The 25,923-nt window shown below is 49.5% G+C and overlaps 2 protein-coding genes across 5 annotated transcripts in view; one reads left to right on the plus strand and one right to left on the minus strand.

The window, feature by feature from the left end:
* Nucleotides 1-25,923, minus strand: part of SMPD3 (sphingomyelin phosphodiesterase 3) — an 82,110-nt gene that overhangs the window by 47,203 nt on the left and 8,984 nt on the right. The window lies entirely within an intron of this gene.
* Nucleotides 1-25,923, plus strand: part of ZFP90 (ZFP90 zinc finger protein) — a 152,896-nt gene that overhangs the window by 16,717 nt on the left and 110,256 nt on the right. For both annotated transcript variants that reach the window (XM_070044316.1, XM_060289524.1), the window contains exon 4: nt 7,923-8,059. The gene's annotated coding sequence lies outside the window, so the exon portion shown is untranslated. The remainder of the gene's footprint in view (nt 1-7,922; nt 8,060-25,923) is intronic.

The following is a 25,923-nucleotide window of genomic DNA, read 5'->3' on the forward strand; positions in this document are numbered from 1 at the left end:
GACAGGATGGAGGAGAGGAGGTGGGAGGACGCTGGTAAAGTACACTGCGTGGAGTTTAGGGCAGCAGAGGCAGTGTTGGATGAGACTGAGGCACCTTCCTGGAAAAGGAATAGGGAAGGGAGGGCATGAAGTGCAGATTACGAGGAATGAGTGGATGGTGAGGACATGGAAGAAAATTTTACTGACTGTCAAAGTCCCCCCCACCAACAACCTGTTAGGAACCATGAGTCCCCACTGGCCCAATGCCCAGTGCCAAGATACACTGCCATTCCTGGCTGCCCGACACAGCCCTTGGGAGTGGGCAGGGAGGAAGCCCGTGGCCAGGATGACAGCCCCCAAGTCCCACAAGTGACCAAACCGCCTTACACCAAACATATATAAAAGGTCAAGATCAGGACATTCAACAGATTTCCAGCCACGTCTACCTCCCCAAACATAGCTGTGAATCCAGAAGTAAACACAAAGCAGTAGAAATGGCTGCCACCGCCCCTCCACTACTGTTGGGCTTTGCTTTGTAGGGAGAGACCCCGAAGCCCTCACTCAGAGCCGACTTGCTTTTATTTAACACACAGTTCTGATCAACATTGTAACCTGGTTTCAATTTTTAAAAAAATCAAAATCAAGAGAAAAAAAGCACAAGGTAAATGGCTGTGCAAATCTCAAATGTGTGAGATCACTGCGGGGAGGGCTTGGCCTGGACAGGCTCTCGGTTCCCACAGAAGACTGATATTCTATGATTCCCACATTTTGTAAAGAGGATCCCTGAGTTATGAAGACATTGTGGAATAATATTCCATCTCCATTGCTTAAGAAGGTAGGGCAGTGTATGGTACATGTTAGGAAGTAGTGTTTTTAAAAGTTTAGGCTCTTGAGCAGGGAATGGAACCCGATTTACTGAGCACTTACTATGTATTCACCAACTTAAATACGTTTACCTCCTAACAATCCTGCAAGTAACTATTATCTTTACCATTTTATGGAAAAGAAAACAGACTTAGAAAGCTGAAGTGATTTGTCCCAGCCACACTGCGAATGCTTTTTCCACGTCACCCTCTGCTTCCCTACAGTGTCCTGGCAGTGTCCTGTGTGGAAAGCCTGCTCTCTGACAACAGGTGGACCTACTGGCCTGGAGCCCGGTGATGCCCTTGAGGGTAGTTCTGATGCTGGCACTGCCCCATCAGTTCACTGTGGAGCCCTAGGTTCCTGCCTCACCCTCCACAGCTTTGGCCACTCTGAGGTGTGGCAGCGGGGGAACCAGCCCTGCTCCTGCTTCTGAATCCAAGACGAAGCTCCCCTCTCCTCCTGGGTAGACCATGAGCAGTAAAGTCCTTGCAGCTGGAAGGCAAACAAATAGGTACGAGAGCCCCATCATGAGGGGTAGTTTTGTGAACCCCATCCTCCAGGGAAAATCACTGCTGAAGGACTTTAATGCTGACCGGCTCTGTTTTTCATTCCCTAATCATTCAGAAAAATACATCCATTTCAGTTTATTCAAAACAGTGGAAAATCATTGAGGTTTTTCCTGTTTAAAGGTCAAACTGTAAAAAGATAAGTGGACTCAGAGAAATCCAGGCTAGTCATGAAAACGTGGCAGTGTATTAAAATCTAAAAAAGATTTAATCCTCCTTTGGAAACAGCTCATAATAATCCCCTCTCTACTCTCCCCTATGTGTGTTAAATTTCTGTTTTTAAGTCCAAGGACACGAAGCAAGTGACTTTGAATGGGTGGAGCATGGGCTATGCAGACTGGGGTCCTGGTTCAGAATCCCTGACCAGCTGCTCCACACCAAGTGTGAAGCGTGGAGCAAGTACCCTCACCCCCTGAACCTCAGTTCCCTCGCCTGTAAAATGGGGAGGATCTCTGGTCTCGGTGCTCTCCTACTGGCCTGGGGTGCTGCCTGGCAAGGTGTAGGCCTGTGGGCCTTTGAGAACCTTCCCACCAGCCCATCCATGCCTTCCACCTGAGAGGCGGACAGGTGTGGCCTGGCTTGGTCCGCTGACAGATCCCCTGCTCCAGCCTCCTTCCCCGCCTCTGGCCCCAGGACATTCCCAGACTCTGCTAGGGCTCTGCCGCATGGACTTGGTGACCTGTGAAGGCCTTGCAGCTGGAAGATAAACGAGTATCTGCGAGATTCCCATCATGAGGACATTTTAAAGGGCACTAGGTAATTTAACTGCTTTTGTGAAGCTGAGCAAGTGATGGGGGAATGAGAGAGTATTTTGAAAACACAGCCTGGCTGTGAAAATCCTGGCTTTTCTCTTTGTTAAAAACTTGGAGAAAATCTTTAAGGGCGTCTTTGGGAAGATAAGGAACAGCTGTGTCCCCTCTTTATCAAATCAAGGCTCCCTCTCTGCTCAGTTTTGTGCAGCTCTGCCTGTGGAGTAGGCTCAGCCTGGTCTCCCACACCAGCAGCCCGACTCATGGGGTCCGGGAGATACAGTCAGGTTTCCTGGTGGCAGTCCCTCTAAGACGTGGGAGGCTCCCACAAACGGGAGCTGGCTTTTGTTTCTTGATTTGTGTCCAAGTAGGAACAGAAGAAATGGCGTGGGTAAGAATCTGTAGGGGAAAGTGCCGGCTCTTGGCTCCAGCCAACAGGGGCGTGGCAGGAGATGAGGCTGGCAGCAGCCAGATCCCACAGACATCGGGTGGAGAGAGTGACGTGTCTCATTTGTGTCCTACAAAGGTCACACGGGCTGCGCTGTGGGAGGGGAAGGGCTCAGAGGCAGCAGGGCCCGGTTGCCTTGGTCACCTAGGGACATGGTGGCGGGGAAGCACAGATGATGAATCTGGAGAGCTGGTGGGCTGGTGTGACATGGAGGGCAAGGGACAGGTGGGCCTGGGAGGAGGCCTGGGCACTTGGGTAGATGTGAGGGCTCAGTATGAGATGTGGGGACTCATTATGAGATGGGAGGGATGGTATGCATGTGGGTGTCGGTGGTGAGTCAGAGTTGGGCAGGTAGAAACTGAGGTGCCTGAGCGACATCCAGGTGGACTGAGGTGCTGTAGGACATAAAAGTGCGCAGTTAGAGAGAAAGTCAAGCCAGAGGTAGAAAAGTGTATGAGGCCAGCACACGGGTGGCCGGTAACTGAAGCCAAAGAGCGGACGAGATCCCACAGGGAGAGTGTAGGGTGAGGCCCAGAGAGGGCCAGGACAAGCTCCAGGAATGACGGGCATTCGAGCTTCAGGAAACAGATTCCATGGAGAAGCCTAAGGAGTGGACAGAGGGGTGACAGGGAGAATGTGGAGTCAGGGGGACCCGGAGACAAGAGGCTACAGGGGTCAGGGCCATGGGGAGCGTTGCCTGAGAGACTGGACTCCTGGCTGGGTTAACCTGTGGGTGACAGAGGCATTTAGCCCAACCAGCAATGCCGAGGTTCATGCTGTGGTTTCAGCCAGCTCTGCAGATGGTCTGTTTTCCTGGATAGAAGGTTCAAAGTGGGCTTCTTGGGAGTTTCCAGGAGATCTGTCTGTGGAAACTTTATCCCACATCTTACATTTTCTCCCTGACAGGATCTTTTTAATTTAGATAAAAGTGAAACCAGGGCTACTGTGTTTATGTTATTTTAATCTTGACTTTAAAAATACTTACAGCAAACACTTATTTTAAACGTTAACATGAGGTTCTATTTTACTATCCTTTATGCTCTTCAAATGAAGTGCCTAATTTTAAAAGATCTACAAATTACATACATAATTTGTGGGCTCTTGGAGAGAGTCTACCTCTTCAGCTTTTTTTTCAGGTCACAAGAGACCTGTCTTAGACCATTAGGTATTTAATGTGACATGCTCTGCTTTGCAAAGTAAAAGAGAAAGGGCTGTTTTGGGCTTGGATACAGCAGCTTTGCCCCCAGACGTGTCCAACAGCTTGATTTAGTATTAAAGTTCTGAAGTGATTGGTGATCCATTAGCGTGGCTATTTAAAGAGTTCATTGAATTAGCTACAAGCCAACAACATCTGCGCTGAAGGGCAGCTAGGTGAGGCCAGGCAGAAAGAACCAAATGGAATCTGAATGGAGCTGTGGATTCTGCCTTCCATGAGGCTCTGAGAGCAGACCTCCAATAAGAAAAGTTACAGGTTGCTGTCACCTCTGTGTCTAGTGATCAGGCAGGTGCCAGTTGCTGCCTGCTGGGCCCCGGTCAGAGAGGACTCCTTGCTGTGAATGAAAACTGTCACGGGGCATGGCTCAGAGCTGGACCCTTTCCTTTTGCTGTGTCTCACTCCTCCCCTCCCGCATCTCTCCCTTGTCCCCTGCCAGCCCCTTCCCATCTCCCCATCCCTGGGGCCTCAGACCCTGAGCTGTCCCAGGTCTACACTCCCACCCCACTGTTCCCTCCCCAAGTCATTGCAGCCGCCCCAGCAGGACGTGCTCCCAATCCCTCCTGCAGCACGTCACCAACAAACTGCAAGTCTAAGACCATTGTCGTCTTCCCCTAAGCCTGGCAGTTTCCTCTTATAGGCGTCACCCAACTCGTCCCCTCACTCTGCCTCCTCCTTGTATGCCTAGCAAACAGTTTACCTTGGCAAGTTCACCAGGAAGCAGTAATACTGCTAAAGCCCGGCGCTTGGTGGATCTTTTATTTCTGAAGTTGTGTGTGTGTAGGTAGGTGTGCCTTCGGTGGGTGTTTAGCAGTTTCCAGGCTGAAGTTATTACTCCCCATGCTAACCAGAGCAGCCCTTAGGGCTTCAGCACTTGGTGTGTCAGAGCACAGGCAATGCTGTATTCCAGGGGCATCTTGGCTGGTCCAAGGGCCTGCTTTGTCCAAGTCCAGGCAGGAGGCCTGTGTCCTTGGAGGATGTGTCAGTCCCCCTAAGAGCTCCATGGCTGGAGAGCTCCCTACAGATTTCTGGGGCACTCAGTCACAAATACTGTACCCGGACTTCCCTGGCAGTCCAGTGGTTAAGACTCCACGTTCCCACTGCAGGAGGCATGGGGTTTGATCCCTGGTCGGGGTAAGATCCCACATGCTGCACAGCGCGGCCAAAGAGAAGAAAAAAAAAACCAAACAAACAAATGCCATACCCAAGGGCTCTTTGTAGTGGCTGCTGTGGTGTCTGCCTAGACCTTGTCTTCAGGGCTGGCACATCTATCCTCTAGATGCTGGGACTATCTCGCAGCTGCATCCCTTCCTGGAATTGCCCTTGGCAGAGGTGAACTGCCTCACTCAAGGTTAAGCCCTTTCCCAGAGGTTGGCCTGGGGAGGAATCACCAAGGCCAGGCCCCTTGGCCTCCGTTCGGGACAACTCTGAGGGGCCATCTCAGCTCCTGAGTTCCCTGCAGAACTGCTAAGGCCTCAGGTGCAACCACAGTCTGGCTCAGTTTCTTCCTCTTCCCAATCCTGCCTTCGTCACTTCCTTGCACTCACCGTCAAGTCTGCACACAACTCGGGGAAACCAAGCTAAGACAGCTGCCATGGCTGAGCTCAGAGAGAGGCAGGGCTGACCCAGCACCCCTCAACCCCCTCAAACTCCCAATCCAGAGCTATCCTGCCTGGCCATGCTGTGCCGGGGCTGCTGAGATGTTTCAATTGTTCTACTGTTACACTCAAGTCTTCCTAAGGGTTACTTGGGAGATATTTGTTTTTGGACTAGAACTTAGGAAAAATTGTGCTTCTTCGGGACCTTGGCCTGTGTTTGATTTGTGTTTATGCTACCTATACCAACAATTGGGGAAGAGCTCAGGCTTTCTTTGCTTTGGCTGCTAGGAAGCTTGGAGCTCAGTCCGTGTTGCAAGACACCCTGGTGTCTTCTGAGTTCCCTTAACACACCTTCCTCACTACTGTTATTTGTGTTGCTTTGCTGTATCACACAGCTCCCTCTGAGCTGCCTCAAAGTCTGTTTGGAACGAGATGAGGTATTAATGAGAAAACACATACATACAGTGTTAGGGCTGTGTTGTCAGACAGACCTGGCTGCTGGTTACCAGCTGGGACATTTGCCAAGTCACAATTTCTCTGAACTGTAGTTTCTTCAGCCAGGGAGTGGGCCTGATGCCTGCATCACAGGATTATTTTGAAGATACATACAGTAAACACATGGCTGATACACATCAAGTGCTCAATCAATGGAAGATGTTAATAACAATTTTTAAATGAAATTGTGTTGCTCTCATGAACCTGCCCTATCAGGTGGTCTGATCTCCCTCCTTCCTCCCTGTCACATGCTGCCTATTAGCCAAGAGGCATTTTGGGGCCCTTGGGTTTCACTTTCTCGTGGGAGAAGGACGGCCACCCAGGCATCCACGGCTCCCAGCAGACTGTGTGGACCAGCAGCAGGGGCAGTGGAGGTGTTCACGGATTGTTAATCCAGGCAGGTGGACACGCAATTAAAACATTCATGATAGGGGCTTCCCTGGTAGCGCAGTGGTTGAGAGTCCGCCTTCCGATGCAGGGGACACGGGTTCGTGCCCCGGTACGGGAAGATCCCACGTGCCGCGGAGTGGCTGGGCCCGTGAGCCATGGCCGCTGAGCCTGCGCGTCCGGAGGCTGTGCTCCGCAACGGGCGAGGCCATAGCAGTGAGAGGCCTGTGTACCGCAAAAAAAAAAAAAAAATTCATGATATAAACGAGCACATACTTGGCTGGAGAAAAACTGAAAGTAAAATTCTTAATGTAAACTGAGCCTTCAGAAAATGAAAAAAAGGTTGTAGATGAGAGATATGTGATGAGTAATTTAACCAAGATGATGTAAATCTAGGCCTTTGAATACTTTAAATATAACCATCTGATATAAAAAGAAGTGCACTAAATTTTTTAAAGCTGAGATCTTTCCTCGGGTGAGAGACTCACTTTCCTGCAGGGACATGTTCCCCAAAAGGCAAGTGGAAAAGGCAAAGAATAAATCCATGTCGGCATCACATCCCCCTCCAGCCAGCTTAGGAGGATCCCACGCATTTTGTAGTCTGTCCTAGCATCCCATATGTCACATGTCACCTTGCAAACCAGTTTGGAACCCGTATTAGAACAGAAAAGCCCATTTCAAGAGGGTGGTGGCTTAGGAAAATCTATCTTTTATTTGTTCCTAAAGTCAACAGGTACCTGGCTCTGTCCCCTCGTAAATGCCACACGGGCCTGAACCTTGGCCTGGAGCTCATCCAAAAATGGGTGTGAAACTGGAGTTGCTGGTTTTTCTTGGAGATGAGGGGTCTGGAGCAGGAATCATCTGTAGGCAGATCTAGAACAGGCCTCCTGGGTGCATCTCTTTGGGAGGACACGGGGATGGCATGAGGACACGATGCTGACAGGGGGGCTCAAGGGCAGGATGGAGAGGGGGTAAGCACAGAGGAGGCACTGGTTGGTCTATTTGTAGGAGTGGGCCTCAGGACAGGGGAGAGGAGCGAAGAAGTTGGGGGAGGCTAGGGCCCAGCAAGTACCTGGCTGGGAATTTACTCTTGGAGGGGCGAGGTATACTAGGCCACACCCCTGAGGCTGGCTTGGGAGGGGCCAGGTGAGTCTGGGAGGAAGCTTCACAGAGCCGCTATGGCCACCAGTGAGACAGGGAGAGGCTCGGGGTTGACAGCCCTGAGCCAGGGTCCCGCTGCTGGGCCAGCTGAAGTTCTGGGACATGGGTTGAGCACATGAACCGGCCTCAGGACTTCGTCAGGCCTCAGAAGCCTTCATTTCTGGTATCAACCAATGCAAGAGGGACAGTCGATGCCTGGGGGACCAGGGACCTCCTACTCTATCACCCACAGGCAGCCCCTTGTCTATCCCCTGTGGGGACAATGTTCCCCTCAGTGCATGGCCTGAGGAAGGAGGCGGGGCAGGGTTGCATTTTCAGTCTCTTTCAGCATCTATTGACTTTTCTCCTTAAAAACTGTTATCTACACATTTCCTTGCACCTCCAGAATTTTGACGAGTTGAGAAAATCCATGTACTTCACCTCCATCTCAATAACAATAAGTTTCTTCCCTTCCTATGTAAGATAGAGGGTCAGAGACGACCAGGGACCCTTCCCTCATGCTCCACATAGCGGATGCCTCCGGGTCCGGTTTCCAAGCACTGGCTCGTGCATTTACCCCATGGGATGATGATGATGAAGTACTCAGCCTTATTCCTAACGTAAGTATAATGACAATAATGATAAAGGCAGCATCAGAGAGTCGGGGAGAGAACAGATTTTGGAGCCAGACTGCCTGGGCCCAAATCCCGGCTCCACCTCTCACTGAGTATGGGAAACTGGAGGTCACTTGACTTCTTTGTGCCAGGCTCCCTCATCTGTAAATTGGGACTCAGAGAAGCTAATTATGGGATGTGTTTAGATGGGTGCCTGGCACATGGTAGCATCCTTACCAGCTATTGCTATTATTATTATTATTTTATTGATATCATTGCTGTAGGCCAAGGCCTTTTCATGTACTGTGTCATTTGAATCTCACAATCCTATAAGGGAGAAGATATTATTATTATCACTCTTTACGGATGAGGAAACTGAGGCTCAGAGAGGTTGACGGACTTGCCCAAAGATACCCAGCCTGATATGGAGCCTGTCTAGCCCTTGCAAAGCTGTACAGCCTGCTTACCTGGGATGATAAGCGGCACTTCACCCTTATCCCTTTTATCCCTGCCCAGCCAGGTGGAAGGTTCTACCACCTCTACTTAATGCACGGAGATAACGGCTAGGTGAGTTAAGTGTCTCGCACACAGGCCTGCCTGCCCCAGCTGAGCTGCTTTTGGGCCAGCTGATCAGGACCGCTCTTCAAAATCACAATTTAACTGCTCCACTGCATCCATTGTTCTGTGCGTGGAGGCAACTGCCCCACAGGCCAGCCCACTTGGCGCCGCAGCAGTGATTAATAAGGATATTCTGTGTCCACGGGAGGCCTCTCATCCGGGGCCTCGGAGTACTTTGCAAGCATTAATTAAGCTTCATGGTTGTGGCTCAGGTACGTGGGGGCCCTGGATTCAGTTTACATGTCTTTAGCTGATGCAGAAAGAAACCAAATCACTCCCCCAGTAAGCCATGGCCTTCAGCCCGGCCAGGCCCCAATGGGCATTCCTCATCCCTGGAGTTTGGCCAAAATCATTTGCAGAGAAAAGACTTCCTACTTGTTCTTCCAGACTTCAGAATAATAAGCAGCACTCAGGAGCCATTTCACACTTGAGTTAGTTCCAGGCCAGCAGCTGCATGGCTGGGCCTTACCTGGTGCCCACCCACTGGCCCACCTAGGTTAAATAGCAGCTGATGTAGCTCACGGCCTGCACCTGCCAGTGTAGCAAAGCCTACTGTACCTGTATGTGGGCCTTTGGGGTCAGGCTGGTCCCTGCTACACCATCTGCACAGTATCCCCCATCCTCTATCCCTCATCTGCTTCGCCTCCATTCCCAGGTCTGCCCTCACACATCTGCCACTTGCTTGCTGCGGCTCTGATGTCCCAGAGCTTGCAGGGAGGTGGAAAGAGACCGCGTAACTCAGGGTAAAGAGCTTGGGCTTCCACCCAAGGATATGGGGGGACCACAAAAGGGAGGGTCATGGTCTGGGATGATGCTTCAGGGAGATGCGCGTGTGGGGTGCGGGATGGGGAGGCCTGAGGCAGTGGGGCCAGGAGGAGGCAAGGAGTCAGGGGAGCGCGGACGGGGCTCCTGCTGGCTGTGGCAGTGGGGTGAAGAGAAGGAGCCTGAGCGATGTTTAGAGGAGATTGACAGGACTTGCTGCCTACCTGGAGGCGGCGTGAGAGAGAAGGAGGAGCCCTAGACGACCCTCCCGGCTATCGGATCCACTCTGCTGGGCAGTTATGCCCTCTGGGTCCAGCACTGGGCCAGTAAACTTGTGACCGACTTGGCAATGTTAGTGCAGACGGGCTCTCCCAGCTTCCCCGGAGAAGCTCCGTCAGAGGGAATGACCAAACCCAAACCCCTCACTCTCCCCTTCCATCTCCCAGGAACCATCCTTTCTGGGTTGGCTGGGAATAAGGCCTGACACTGAGAGCTCAGCCTCCATTCCTGGGCCATGGATATGCCAGGCCACCACTGAGTTGACCCACGGGAGTCTGGGGGGTGGGCATTTGTTCCCCACTTGGCTGATGAAACCAAGGCTCAGGGGTTAAGTGACCTGCCTGCATGGGCTGAATGGTGGCCCCTGAAAGGTGTCCATGCCCTAATCCCTGAAACCTGTGAATATGTTACTTTATGTGGCAAAAGGAACTCTGCAGATGTGATTAAGTTAAGGATTTTCAGGTGGGGAGAGTGTTCTGCATTATCCAGGTGGGCCCAGTGTAATAATTACAACGGTCCTTATAAGAGGAGGCAAGAACGCCAAAGGTAGAAGGGGATTTGCCCATAGAAGCAGAAGCAATGTGCTTTAAAGAGGGAGGAAGGCGCTAAAAGCCAAGGAATACAGGCAGCCTCTAGAAGTTAGAAAAAAACAAGGAAATGGATTCTCCCCTAGAGCTTCCAGAAGGAACGCCAGACTGCTGACACTGATTTGAGCCCAGTGAAACTGATTTCGGGCTTCTGACTTCCAAAACTGTAAGCTAATAAATTCCTCAGCATCGTCCAACTACATCAGAAATTCTCAGTAGGAGGTATAATTTATTCTGGGCGAGAGAAGAGATTTGTCTTGATTCTGCCCAGGCCCTCACAAAATCAGAACCAACCTCTTTCCTCGTCCAGAACTGGGGAAGCCGCAGATGCAGGGTGCAGCCCTCGTTTAAGCTGTGACCTGAGCAAGACAGAGGGATAAGCCCCCTGGAAAGGGGCTGGAAGAATGTGGGAGGCAGAGGATAGGAAAGTGCTCGAAGAGGAAAACAAGAATTTCGCTGTTGTCACAAAAGTAGGAGCCCCAGCGGCCTGAGGGACCTGGTGAGGGGAGAAGGGGTGGGAAGGAATTCTGCCTCCTGCTGAGGGTTTCTGTTGTAGTTGGACAACGATGACGATCTGGGGAGAAAGGGGAGGGAACGTCCTCCTGAGGCACAGATCTGAGATGAATGCAGATTGCTTCTCCTCAGTTTAACCTCCAGGGAACAGAGGGTGCATCGCTGCATCCTGTGGGCGAATCTGCCATAGACAGGGAGGCGGAGCTGGGAGCACCTGGGCTGAGCCGCACCGAGGCTCCTTTTCAGCTTATTCTTCCTTTTTTTTTGGCCACGCTGCATGGCATGTGTGATCTTAGTTCCCTGACCAGGGATCAAACCCGTGTCCTCTGCATTTGAAGCGCAGAGTCTTAACCATTGGTCTGCCAGGGAAGTACCCCCTTTTTAGCTTAAAGTGTCAGATTTTCCTTGACAAGGAATAGTTTCTTTAACCATTGTACATATACACAGACCCGCCCTGGCTTACACGACTTTCCTTACGATCGTTCACATTCATACAGTCCTGGGGGGCTTTGTGTTCATTTTCAAGGTTATGAGCTCACTGATCCTCCCAACCTCTGAGGCTGGAACTGGTATCGTCCCATTTTGCAGTTGAGCAAACTGAGGCTCAGAGAGGTGACATGGTTAGTTCAAGTTTGTTGTCAGAGGCAGGATTTTGACTGAGCTTTTCTGGCCTCCTTTATGACACAGAAGGGAGCTCAAATATCATCGTGTTCACCCCTGTTCTGTGACCGTGCTCAGCGAGGCTCGAGACTTTTCCTGACATACCACAGGGAGCTAACAGCAAACTGGGATGGGCCTTTGTACCTGGGGGTCTTATCCCTGCATGCTGACCTCTGCTTCAGGCCTGGACAAGGGGCCTTGGCCCACCCCACTGTTTACCTACTAACAAGTATTTCCTAAGCTTGGTGCTATTCCAGGCTCTGTGGGTAGCTCTGAGCATGGAGGAACAGGCTGACACAGGTGAAGCAAGTCATGGAGGCTGATGTGGGTGGCTGTGGAGCCCAGCAGTGCCTGAGTGGGGGCTGCCATTCAGCAGAGCAGCATTGGGAGGAGGGACCATCTGGAGGCCTCGGTAGGGGCTGGGCAGCCCACACTGGGGTAGACGTGGCCAAAAGCGTGAGGGTAAGAGGTCGAGGTGACCAGGGACTGGAGCTGGGGAGGTCTCCTGCTCAGGCAGGCCCTCCCTGCACAAAGCCAGAGGATCTGGTTCCATCTTCCTCAGGTGTTGCCTTCGTCACTAGCCCTTCCCTTTGCTTCATCATAGGAAACACCTGCAGAGCCCCAGCTGCGCCCTTCAGGGTTTCGGGTGTGGGTTTGAGGGGGTGGGGGGATGTTGGGCCAGCACGTACAGAAGTATGGCAGGTTGGTGCCCAGAGCCAGGGGGTGATCACAGCCATCCCTGTCCTGGCCATTGGGATGACTGTCTCTTCTGATTCCTCTCTTTGGCCAGGAGTACTGCCATGTCCTTACACCACTAGAGAGACCCTGTGTGTACATGACAGAATATAATTGTCCTACAGATGCTATCTCGGGCCTTTGAATGCTGAGCCTTCCCCCAGGGCATCAACCCTGTTCTACTGCCCACTTCACTCACCCCTCCACATGGTGTCATGGGGGCTGTAGGGGAGTAAGCATCTCTGGAGACCCTTGTGACTCCTGGGCACTTTGTGTAGAGCATTGGTGGTATGTGACATCATGGAAGTTAGGTTGGACCTGAGTCCACCATGACGGGTAAAGTAACTTCACTTCTGAACCCCAGTTCTCTCATCTATAAGATGGTTGAGAGGAAGAAATGAGAAAATCCTTACAGAATGTTTTAGCACGGTGCCAGTCACCAGAATGCTCAATAGGTGCTGTGTGGTTCTCCTGCAAAGCTGTGGCCCTGATGACACTACTGTAAACCAGAAGAAATCCTTAAAGAAATAGTCCCAAAAAAAAGGTGCAGAAATCTCACAAGATGGTGTGGAAGAGAGGCCTGGGCCTCAACCAATGGAATGATGTCCATTATGGCACACCCCCCTCAATCATCCGACAATGTGCTTAGAAGGGCCAGAATCAGAACCTCTGGCTTCAGACCCTTGGTTGTCAATTCTTAGCACGTGGAATATAAAGTTAACCTCATGGATGTCCCTAGAGGTGCCCCATGCAGTCAAGGCTGGAACTGATGAGGGAGAACGTCCCCTATTGGAAAGAAGTAGGTTGCTTGGGCAGGTAGCGTGGGCAGGAGCCCTGCATGGCAAGAGGGTCTCCTCCAGCCAGAAGGTTCATAAGACTCCATAAGTGTCAGTGGCTGGGCTTCCCCCAGTGGGGAGGGAAGGGACCCAGCTTCCTCATCTCTCCAAGAGAGTCTTTGGATCCTGGGGCAGGTGGCAGAAGCAGGAGGCAAACTCATGAGGACAAGGAGTGGCCCTTAGGGAGCCAGAGGCCTTAGGGCTCTTCTGGCCACTGGAGCGGATCTAGGCTGGGAAGAAGGAATAACAAAAACCAGGAGGCTAGGAGGACAGAGGCAGGAAGATGGAAGCCCCCTGGGAAGCAGCAAATAGTTAGCTTTTTGTATTGTTGGAGTTGTGAGAAGATGAGGTTGGGTGAACCTCTAGGCTAGGCCCAACCTCAGCTAGTGCTGAGTGGTGGGGGTTTGGAGAACAAGCAGCCCTGCTGAGAGAGGGCAATGTATTCAACCCAGAAGGAACAGCACCTGGGTCGGCCAGCCCTGCTCTGTTGTCTTACGCTGCAAAGAAGCCAATCACATGTGTTTCCTTGAGGTGGATGACATACCCTCAGCACAGAGCCTGGTATTCGGGGGTGCCCAGGGGAGCACTGAGGGAGTGGTTTGACCAAAAAAGGAGTGGGGAGCGGTCCATCTGATCATGGACCGGATTTTTTTCAAGGAAGATAAACTTCAGAGAGTAGAACAAAGGTAAAAATAAAATAGACTCTATTTTAGACTATCTTATCTATTACACTATTAATAATCCTGCCCCATTTTTGCAAAGTGCATAGCATGGTTCTAAACAGGATCTTTCTATGATCAGCCATCCAGTCAACATGTTTGCTGAGTGTCTACTAAGGTTTCATGCAGAACCAGCTTCCAGGGGTACCTTGATACAGGTACACCCACAACAAAATGAATGTTGATTCAATAACCTCATTTGGTCTCTGACAACCCCATTTACCATGGGGATGGGGCACTGGAAGAAAAAAAAAGAGTGGTGGGCTGGCTGGCCAAGGTCACACTGATAAGCAGTTCATGACGAGACCAAGAAGTTCCTCCAGGTCCCCCACGGCCACCTTGAGTTGACCCCCAGCAGCTCACTATGACTGTTGGGCTCTTACAGAAGTAAGACTGATGGGAGTTTCCAGTGATAGCTACTGAATATCTGAAGGAGAGACAGGTTTCAGAAAACTGTGAAACAATGAAAAGCTCTTAACAATTGATTTAAAATCAATACGGTGAACAAATAGCACCTAACGTAGAAATATCCCCGAGAGACAGATCTCCACTCCTCGTGACTGTTCCTGTCACCCCGCACACTTCCCAGGCCTGGCTGTGTGCGTGCGTTTAAATCCACCAGACAGACTCAGGCCTCAGCCCTGTGCTGTTCGACACTTTATTAATAACAACAGTAACTACATTTATGGACTGCTTCTCTCTGCCAGGTGCTTTAAATGTGTTCATTTAATCCTCCCATCAATCTGCTTAGGTTGATATGATTATTCCCATTTCATAGATACTGAGGGTAATTCAGCTCCCAAGTTTCAGAGGTTTAAACTCGGGTCTGTCTGATTCCAATACAGATGGTCTTCCTACTTCTCTGTGGTCATCAAACTTGCAGATGGCAGGGAAGAGCTGGGAAAAGTTGTGAAAGCATTCAGTGAAAGATTCAGGCCCCTAAAATATCTTGAGGCCCTGGGCAGCCCTGTCCAGTAGAACTTTCTGTGATGATGGAAATGTTCTGTATCTGGGCTATCCACTACGGTAGCCACTAGCCACATGTGGCTATAGGGAACTTGAAAAGTAGCTAGTGTGGCTGAGAAACTGAAGGTTTAATTTAAGTTAATTTAAATAGCTAGTGGCTACTGTGCTGGACTAAAAGTGTACCTAGGGCTGTGGGCAGAAACCAACAGGATGATGCTGGATCAGAATCTGTGCAGCTGTTGCATTTGGGTCATAGGAACAGGACAGGGAATTGAAAATGACTGGGGCCCAAGCTGATGCACTGTGAGCTCGGGCTTCAGTGGGTGAGGCCTCTGCAGGCACCTCTAGATGTGGGAGCTGAGACATTAAATCAGAGAAAGGAGGGAGGGAGGGAGGGAGTGGGCAGGCAGAAGGGAGAGGAGAGGCTTGGAAAGCAGAGGCAGGTACAAGATGGGTTCATCCGAGGACCCAGTCCCTTGTTCTCTGAGCTAAAGCCCCATAAATGTGAAGGAAAGAAGACTTCTCAATGTCAGCTAATGGCTCTGCCCCAAAGGGAAGCACCTTCCTGAAGTCCCTCTGCCGGGTGCCCTAGACTTCCTGTGAACTTGTGTCCACATCCTTTTCCTTTGCTTTGGAGCATCCAAGCAGCCTGTGTCTCATCCTGGGAGCTGGAAAATAAACATCACTGTGGAGACTTGGCTCCACTTACAGCGGCTAACGGCCTGTGATTTTCTAGCTCAAAGGCCCTTTGCTTCTGTGAGCGTCGCCTGAGAAGATTTGGCCATGGAAAAAGATATTAGGAAGCCGAGGGCAATAAACTGCCTCTGATCAGAAAGGCTCAGGACAGATCCCTGACGGGGGCATCAGAGGCAACACTCTGAACAGGACAGCCACATGGGCTGCCTCAGCCACTCTGCCTCTGGTTTGCAAACTGAATGTGCCCCTTAGCCCACTCTCACCGCACCCTGCAGATTTGGGGAGAGCAGGTGCAACAACAGATGGGCCTAGGCAACTTGCTCCAGAGAGGCATCCTTGCCTTGGGCTTTCAAGGGCTGGGATGGATTTACCCTTTGTCCTCATACTGCCTTGAGTCTGGACTAAAAAGGGCAGGAGGTTGATAGCAGAACTAGTCACAGGGAGAAAAAGGCCTTCCCAGGAAGTGATGCTGAGACTTGGGAACTCTAAATCCTTTTCTGTTCTGATTATGGAAGGAGAAGAAAGGGTGCACTTGGGTAGTTTGCAAGACCTCTCTGAGGTACCCACATCCTAGAGCCCTCCGTTTGCACCTGAGCCTGGAGTAGGGGCTGGAGAGGGTCAGGCAAGGATATAGGTGGCCACAGTGCTGTGTACAGATAGCCCAGAGGAGGCCATGATCAGTCAGGTTCTTGATCCTGGGAACTACAGTTATGTCAAAAATCCCAGTGGTCAGCGATGACTGTGGCCAGAGCATGTCAGCCTGCCCCAGCCTGGGGAGTCTCAGTGATATGACCAAACTGGCTGCCCCATGGGAGGTGATCCCTCTCTGATGGCTGCACATTAGATGCCACAGACAAAGCAGACATGGGTGAGGGTCTAGGTACTGCAGGGTTATGGATCTGGAGTTGGTCGTGGTGCACCAGGTACCCTGAGGGTAGGTTGTAAGGAAGCTGAGGGCTGCGTTACTGGTGATCTGGGCTCCAATGTGATAAAGCAAAGGACTGTCCGCTTTCCTGCTGGATATTGAGGCTCAGTCCAATCAATCTGCCTGCCAGACCCTGTGCTTTTGCTGTGAGGGTCAGTGTAATAGGGGCTGCCAGAGCCAGGTACCAATCAGAGCTGCATGTGGGCAGGTTAGTGCTCTGTGCTGCAGCACGGGGGTTCTGAAAAACTCAGCAAGCCTCTGTTTTCAGGGGCCAGGGAACTCTGCCCTGGCAACCTTGGTGCTGGGCTGGATTTCCTGGGAAGGCTCTGAGTGGGTTGGGGGCTACTGGGCCTCAAGGCTACAACATAGATTCCAGGAGAATGGTTGCTTCTGCTCTCAGCAAGAGCTTGGGTTAGGAGAAAGGAGCTTGGGGCACATGTGATGGGCCCTTCCTTCCTGGCCTGCAGTGTCGCGTGATCAATTGCAGCTCAGTTGGGGATGAGTGGGGCTGTGTAGCCCAAGGCTGACACAGGCCTGTCCTAGTTATCCTTGTGAGCAATGAGTCTCTACCAGCCCCTTGGGCTGTGCCCTTCCCTGTTCTTTTCCAAATAAAGAACTTGAGGACCAAGGGAGGAAACTCTTCCTGGAGCAAGCAGTGGGTCCCATCTTAAGGGAGTAAATTCTGGGTCTGCAGAGAGGAAAGGCACTTAAAGTAGGGCCAGGTCTCCAGTGTGAGTGTAAGAGGAGGCAACATGCAAGGTCAGCTTTGACTCGACAGCAGCAGAAGTTGCCCTCCCACCCTCCCTGCCAGCTCCCCCACCAACATAACACCCGCCTCCCGCCTGTCCCTTTTGCCTCTCTCCCTTTCTTTTTCTTCCCAGGGAACACACAGGAACATTTTCCAGAGAGAACACGTAAGCCTCAGCAAAGCCCATTACGGTGCCCCTCGGCGAATATTTGGGGTAGATACTGTCTACTCCCTCCCTAGTCCCGCCATTTACTGACAGCAGTGCCAGGGCCACGGGCTGTGATTCTGTGGCAAGAATCAATTTCATAGATGTCAATAAGCTAAGAGGAGGGTTAATTCAGACTCTGAGGCTGAGCGTGACAGCTATTTTGGGTCAAGTCTACATTTCATTCCTGAATGGACTGTGGCTTACCCATCCTTTTCCCGGTCCAGCTCCTCAGCTTTCATTTTGAGTTCATACACTGAGTTTGGCCACATGCCTTTGGAAGCCCTGGGCTAATTTCCAATCTTGGAGGCCTTTTCCCCTCACCCCCGCCACTGTTCATTGTGAAAACCAAACACCACAGAAGAGAATTTGGAAATACTTCATGTGGAATCGTGCCCCTCTCATAGCAACAAATTCTGTTAGGTTTTCTCCTTCGATCTGGGCCCATGTGTGTGATGGCTGGACCTGGACATTCTCTTTATGGTCTGTTTATTCAATTAATGTTAGGTGAGTCTCTGTGGCCTTTAAGTCTTCGAGAGCATCATTTCCAATGGCTGCAGCATGTCGTGTCAAGTGGATAGACATGCATTATTTAATCATTTGTCTTCTGTGCCACTATTGCTGAAAGCCAGGTCACCTGACCTGATTTTGGCTCATAACACACATTTGGCAGTCCCAGTGCTGGGATGTGCAAAAGTGGGGCCAGATTTCAGATGCGTTTATTCATGAAACATGTATTAACTGTCAGTTAAAGGCAAGGAACCATGGCTTAGGGGAGAGGACAAGGTTTAGGGGAGTAAGAAAATGTGGCCCTAGATATCCAGTGGCTTGAGAGTCTGGTTGGGGCAAGGAGACAGACCCCCAGGTCTCACGTGATGAGGGGGGATGTTAGGGCTTCTGATCCCCAGGAACGTTATGATATGCCTGGTTCTGAGAAACTAGGTTCTCAAGTAATAGGAACTTATCTTTGAGACATTGGTGCATCCCCAATTATTTGTTACTGATGATAAACTAATAAAGTTCGGAACTAATTTACCGAAAAAACAAACAAGCAGAGATTCTGGGGGCTTTTCCTATCATCACTTCCATTTCAGTCACGTGCCTTCTGATGTTTCTAGAGTAGGAAGAGAAAGGATGTGGAGGTAGAGCTGCACTTATGGGAACAGTGGGATGGGACTCCCATCCATCATGTTCATGGGCTGGGGCAGGCAGGCTAAAAACCACTGATAGAAGAAGAAGAATAACTGCTGTTTACTGAGCTCCTGCTTCAAGACAGACACTGTACTAGGCACTTTACATAAGGAAACATGAGTCCCTTTATAACAGTGTTTTACAGTAGAGATGATTCTTTTCATGATTAAGAAGAGTTTGTGAATTAGAAAAGTTAAATGATTCACTAGAGGTGACTTCTCAGTATCTCTTCTCCAAAATCAGGTAGCTGCATAGTATTTCATGTAACCGTTTTTCTAAAAAGGGATCTCATGCATCTTTGCCTTTCAAAATAGAATGGTAACTGGATAGCAATCCAGACCTAGGAATGCAAGAGAAATTATATGGAATAATTTTAGAAAGTCTCTCTTAAGGTAATTTACTTTCCAGTGAGAGTATATACTTAGAGCTGAAATTGATAAGCATGTATATTTAGAATTAGTACTTAAGTTATTTTGGTCATTTTCAAAAGAAACTGTACCGTTAAATTAACATACCACATCAGTGGGCTAACAACCTGATCTCATCCTCACTCCTTTTGCTGGCAGATTAAAGACTAGGGTATTTAGAGACTTTCTACTCTGCCTGGAAAAGTCAGGAGTCCAGACCAGAAACCACTGACTAGCAAATCTCAGTGCTAGACCAGGATCTGTGCATTGAACTGGTGGCTAGATGTGTGTGGTGGGCGGAAGAGAATTTGAGGGACCTGGGGTGAGCACTCCAAGGGCCAGGGAAGCCTGGGCCTGGTTTTTTAAATTTGACTTTATTGTTTTTCTTGATTACTGCTACAACCATAATTCATAGTCCCATGAGTCAGAGCCATAGGTTTTGTTTTCAAATGGCCTAGAGAGGGCCTTGCTCAAGGTGATGATTTATTCTGATTCTTTCACGGGAACCTTCTTCTACATCTGACTGTGGATGATGAAATGCTCTCATGACCACCCCTTGGGGCATCGCTGCTTCACACTCAATCCCTGCGCCCGATCATCGTGTGTTCAGAGGGGCTTCAGTGACAGTTTCCTCTGAAGGCATGTCCACCATGCCTGCCCCCCATGTATGGGGTGACATCCAGTCTGCAGGCTGGTGTACACTCTTGAAACTTTGAGATGAGTTTGGAGCTAGGGATGAATTTGGGAGTCCTTGGCATATAGAGGGGAGCTACATCCCTCTACAAGAGTAGATGAGGTCAGCAGGGGTACGGGCACCTGGGGAAAGACTGGGATCTGTCTTGGGGCAACCACGCTTGAGCCGTCAGTAGACGGTGGAAGGGTTGAAAGGCACAGTAGAAGAGATGGGAGCTGAGTTGGGGAAACACAGTGCCCCAGGGCAAAGAAGCAGAGGGTTTCAAGGAGGGAGTGACCAGGAGGGCCTGTTGAAGCCAAGAGGCCCAGGCTGTGTGGAGCCTGCTGGGATTCCTCTTTGCTGCTTTTGTTTGTTAAATTTTACCCAAATCTTGGAAATTATAAATCCTATGCTGTGGGATGAGTCTTACCCTTTTTTTTTTTCCAGTTGTTTTCACATGGTCATAGATTATTATATGATCATTAAAGAACATTTGGAAGAAAAAGTGGAAAGCAAAATTTTAAATACTTAATTTCCACCCTTTCTAAACACACCAAATGTTGACATTTTGGTATACTTTCTTTCAGTGGCTTTCAGTGGGTTTTCAGTGGTTTAGAGTTTTTTAAATTGCAATTATACTGTATTTATAAATTTGCACACAATTTAACATTTATACTATAAGCATCGATCTAGGATTGGTCTTTTAAAATATGGCAAACATCATTCAGAATGGTACAGAGTTCAGCACCCACCTTTTAATTCAATCGTCTTCATTATATTACTGCTTTCTGTTGTATATATTTTGGCTACTTAACGTCAGGTACTGAGAGTAGTGTGTAAATTTATGCCCACAGCTGTCTTCATCTTGTATTTTTAATGGTAATGGGTTTTGCCTCAAGTATTTTGATGCTAAAATACTGAGTGTACAAATGTTCAGAACACTTATGCTTTCACAAATGCTCCTATGAATATAAAATTACCCTTTTTATCCTGCTTGACGCTGCTTATTGCCTTATATTGTGCTTTGTCTGACAGAGCCACTCACGCTTTTTCTTTTGTTTGCATTTACCTAGTATAGCTTTGTCTACCCTGGAATCATTTTATTTTAGGTGAGTCTCTTGTATTAATTTAATCTGGGAACCTTTGTCTTCTAACAAGGGGATGGTAAATGCTTACGTTTATTGTCCTAATCATTTCGGGTGGCCTCTTGTCATCTTGTTTTGTGTTTTCTGCATTTCCTTTCTTTTGAGCCATAACTGGTGATTTCTTTTACCTTCTGCAGTGATTAGGAAGGGAGACATCTTGTTTCTCCCTCCACTGGTCTGCATTTTATTGCCTCCAATAAAGGTCTTAATTTGTCTCTGTGTTCGGGTTTGTAAGCAGCTCTGCTTATCTCAGCCTGGCCCTTCTCATCCCCAGGAGGTGACATCCTCTGCAGAATGGCTTTAAAGGCCCTCTGTTGATTTCTTTGTTTGCTCACTCAGGGAAAGGAGGTGTCTCATGCTTCCTGCGAGATGGAGGGACCATCTAGACTCTAGCCAGAGGGTGTGTGTGTGTGGCGATGGTGATGGGGGAAGGCAGGAATTGTCATTACCACTGCCCATGGAAGGCCCAGGAAGTGCCTGTTGGCCTTTGATTGAGGAAACTGGCCTAAGCAGACCCGGCCCAGGTGGCAGGGATAAGCTCTCTGCAGAGAGAGTGTCTCAGGGCTGAGGGACCAGAGTGAGGGTGGGTGGGGGGTGGTGGGCCTGAGCTGGCAGGGTCCTGGTTCTGGCCTAGACAGGTAGTTCAGGGACTGTCAGTCTCAGGCGTGAAAATTCCTGGGCACATAAATTTTTTTTATATTCTTTTTTTTTTAATTGAAGTATAGTTGATTTGCAATATGGTGGGCACATAAATTATTTTTAAATATGCTTTTTTTGAAACTCCCTGGCGGCCCAGTGGTTAGGACTCTGCACTTCCACTGCAGGGGGCACAGGTTCAATCCCTGGTTGGGGAACTAAGATCCCACATGCAGAGCAGCATGGCCAAAAAAATATGTGTGCGCGCGCATGCGTGTGTGTGTATATGCTTATTTATTTATTTATTTATTGGCTGTGTTGGGTCTTCATTGCTGCGTGCGGGCTTTCTCTAGTTGCAGCGAGCGGGGGCTACTCTTTGTTGCAGTGCATGGGCTTCTCATTGCGGTGGCTTCTCTTGTTGCAGAGCACGGGCTCTAGGCGCGCGGGCTCAGTAGTTGTGGCACATGGGCTCAGTAGTTGTGGCGCACAGACTTAGTTGCTCTGTGGCATGTGGGATCTTCCCAGGCCAGGGCTCGAACCCATGTCTGCTGCCTTGGCAGGCGGATTCTTAACCACTGTGCCACCAGGGAAGTCCCTGTGTATGCTTTTTAAGACCTGTAAATGGAACTTCAGTGAGGGTTTTCTCAGGGCCTCCGTTTGTCTACTGTCTTAACCAGGTATTGCTCCCATGTATTTTATATTAAAACTCTCTCTGTGGGGCAATTAACAGCTTTAAATGACTTATTTTAATTTAAGCACCTCTGGCATTTTTTTCAGTTATGCAAGATAGTTGCTCCTCTGTATCCCCTAACACAGAGGTGCCAGTTCTGGGGAGGGCAATGCCACAGCCACAGAGAGGGGAGGGTTGGGGCCTGGGAAAGGCAGGGTGGGGCTGCTTGGGGAGGACAACCTGCCAAGGCCTAGGAAGGTCTCCAGAGGGAGACAGGCCAGGTGGAGCTTCATTGTTGTCTTTTTTTTTTTTTTGCTTTTTCCAGCTTTATAGAGGTAATAATCACATAGAACATGTGTAGGTTTAAGGTGAACAGTGTGATGATTTGATACATGTTTATATTGGGAAATGACTATCACAAGCCTTCATCTTTTGTAGGGCCTGAGAGGCAGAGGTGGGGCTGTGCTGCTGCCAGTGATCCTCTGCCTGACAGGGCCAAGGTTTTCCTAAGAGTGGCCACAGGTCAGAAGGAGCAGTGAGAAGCTGGCGAGAAGGGGCAGTGCATGCAGTGGTCAGAGCTTTGACAGGGCCAGCCTGGCTTCTGGGGAGGGTGGTGGGCCAAATAGCTACTCAGGAGAGCCAGACCATATCCACCAGACACCAAAGGCTGACACCTCACAAACACCAATTTCCTTGGGGACCAGCACCTCAGCTGATCCTCTGGGAAGCCTTGGAACATCTAAGCCAGAATCAAGAGGTAACATCATCAGGGTCCAGACAAGCAGGTGTCAAGGAGACCTTGGGGCTGGGACAAAGCCACGCCTGGCCACTGGAGTCAAGGTCATCTCTCTAATCTCCCTCCTGTTCCAGACCCACATGGTCATGATGGCTACTGTCAAGCCCTTGAAGCACCAGATGAGGAAACTGAGGTCCAGAGATGTAGATGACATATCCAAGGTCACTCAACAGGCTGATTCCAATTCCTTAGAGTGTTTCAAAATATTTTGACCCATATGCTTTTCTTCTTCTATATGAGTTGGTATAAACCCTCTGACTCAGATGTTAATGTCCAGACCTAACACATGCAAGTGTGTGTGTGTGTGTGTGTGTGTGTGTGTGTGTGTGTGTATGTAATTCCCCCTGTTAGAGTTAGTCGTTCCTCTTCTGTGTTTCCAGTGCTCTCTGTTCATCCCTCCGTCATACAATTTATCTTGCTGCACTGGAATTGTCTGTCTGTGTGTGTCCTCCTGACAGGAGTGAGTACCTAAGGGCAGGGACTTTGTACTGTTCTTTGTATACAGTAGGCACACATGAATTTTGTTAGATGAATGTTGATGAATTCACAACTGTCCACTCACTATACATAGGTTACCATGGCTTGGCCCTATTAAATGTGCAATCCTTCTATGGTTGATTAATTAAAAATTATGTTCTTCTGAAGGTTAATAACTGAAAAACTATACTTTGCTTAGCATACTATGCCTGTGAGGAGCATAGCTGCTTGGGCCACACTGCTTCATGGTGCCCCTTGTGGCAGTGTGCTCTAATTGCAGGCAAAGGGTCTCAGGAGTGGGTCTTGCAAACGAAACATGTAAAGGAAAAACATTTTCACCAAATGTATGCAACAAGTTTCTGAAATACACCAGCCTCTGCTTCCATTGCCCTTACTCTGCTACCCCAGCATCAGTAGCTGGAATCACAGCTGCTCAGATTTGACATGAGATAAGGTTGGCAATATTTCTAAGATCCCAATTTGGCTCACCTGCTGCGGCTACAGGTGAGGCAGCACTTATAAGGAAACAACATGAAGTGGCCATGTTCATTTTCACATTTCCTACTCTGTGCTCCATGTTCTGTTTTAGACTTGGCTAACCCCCTAAGGACAGGGACTGTGTCTCATTCACTCTTGTCTCTCCAGTGGTTGGTGCAGGGCTTAACACAGAGTAGGTGCCACATGCTGTGCTGGGACTGTCTAAGAATTGGCGTGTCAGAGCCTTGGGGTCAGAATCATCTGGTAAAAGAGACCTGGCGGGAAAGCTGCTCTGAAGTAACCACAGCTCTACTTGCCGGTGCCCAACCATTCCAAACATCCATGCCTTCATTATTATTCTGATTTCTCAATTTGATTTTATTCTTCAGAAGTCACCATTCCACTCCGTCGCATTCGGTGAGTGTGGACACACATTAATCATTACTGGGGTCAATGACCAGATGAGCCCTTAACATTCCATTACCAAGACAAGTGTTTGTCATTCCTCATTAGTGTTATGTTTATAATCACTAGGGACTTATCCCTGGACAACTTGTCAAAATCTGCGTGGCCTTGCCAACACGTGGCAAGTTTATCCTTCCAGAACTGTGGAGGGCATCTGGAACCCTCGCATGACTTTCCAAAGAAAATGCAGGGCAGCACCATGGTCTCTTTCATCTTCTATCATCTTGCACATCAAAACTCCCCCTTCACTCATCAAGGGACTCTTGCAGAGCTGTGAATATTACCTCCCCACTGCCTCACATCCTTCACAGAACTGCAGGTGCCTCTTGGAAGAAGTGCTGCATCTGTGTCCCTCTCCCTTCTTGCCTTTACTTTCCATTGTTATTAGAAGTGTAGCCATGGAGAGAAATCTGGTGGTCAGTGGTGACTGCAGCCCTGAGAAAAGATAGATTTTCCTTCTAATCGGACTAAGAAGACTGGGGTTTGGTTTCTAGTCCCTGCAGTCTGCAGAACAAACTCAAGATGGCAAGTCCAGAAAAATCCCCTTTTGTGAAACAAGCTCTCTGCACGGGGGGCGGGGGTCACTGATTGATAGGTGCTGCATCCGGAATGGGCTGTGGGATTTGCAGTGACCCTGACTCAGGCCCTCACAGCAGCCACTCTGGGAGGCAGCCACTCAGGGACATTGCTGGAGAATCACAGACCAAAGGATAACACTGCCTGCCTCCTGGAGCACAGAGAAAAGGTTTCAGTCCAGGAGCAAGCCTCTGCCTCCTCCCTCACAGAAAAAGCCCTCCTAAGCTTTTTGCCTGGATTTGGGCACTGCGGCTGTGCTTGGCATCTGTGCCTCTTGACAACTCGTGCTGCCTGCCGCTTGACACAGGCAGCCATCCTCGTAGCAGAGTTCCCAGCCTTCTCCTGCCTAGAGCTTTTGTGAAGACCAAATGAGAGAAAAGTCCATGCATGTTCTCTAAAGAGCAAAGAGCACTGGTAGGAATGCTGGATGGCTGTGCTGTCTGGCCACGCCCTCCACAAGCTCTGGCTTTGGGTATGCTTGATGAGCACGTTCCACATGGCAACAAAATGCCCCAATTCAGTGAGATACCTCAAATTGGTAGTTTCAGATTTTACATTCCTTTCTTTGCATATGAACTTTTTTTTGGCCAAAAATTGTTAGCCACAGGTTTTCTAAACCGTTCTTACCAAACATCTATTTCCTACTGAAACTCTCTTCTCCATTTCAGGGTCCCCAGAATACACCACTGGCATACCCAGCCTTGTTCATTTGGTCACGACTTTTCCCTGCCTTCCCTCCCCACCCTACTGACCCTTCAGAGCCTCTTCATATTGTACCCACCTTTTTTTTCTTTATAAATTTGTTTGTTTTTATTTTTGGCTGTGTTGGGTCTTCATTGCTGTTCCCCGGGCTTTCTCTAGTTGCAGCGATCAGGGGCTACCCTTCATTGCGGTGCGCAGGCTTCTCCTTGTGGTGGCTTCTCTTGTTGCAGAGCATGGGCTCTAGAGCGCAGGCTTAGTAGTTGTGGCGCATGGGCTTAGTTGCTCCGCGGCATGTGGGATCTTCCTGGACCAGGGATTGTCCCCTGCGTTGGCAGGAGGATTCTTAACCACTGCACCACCAGGGAAGCCCTGTACACACCCTTGAAGACCAAGCAGAAGACCTCTC

Source organism: Globicephala melas, chromosome 19, assembly GCF_963455315.2.
Source record: "Globicephala melas chromosome 19, mGloMel1.2, whole genome shotgun sequence".
NCBI lineage: Eukaryota > Metazoa > Chordata > Mammalia > Artiodactyla > Delphinidae > Globicephala > Globicephala melas.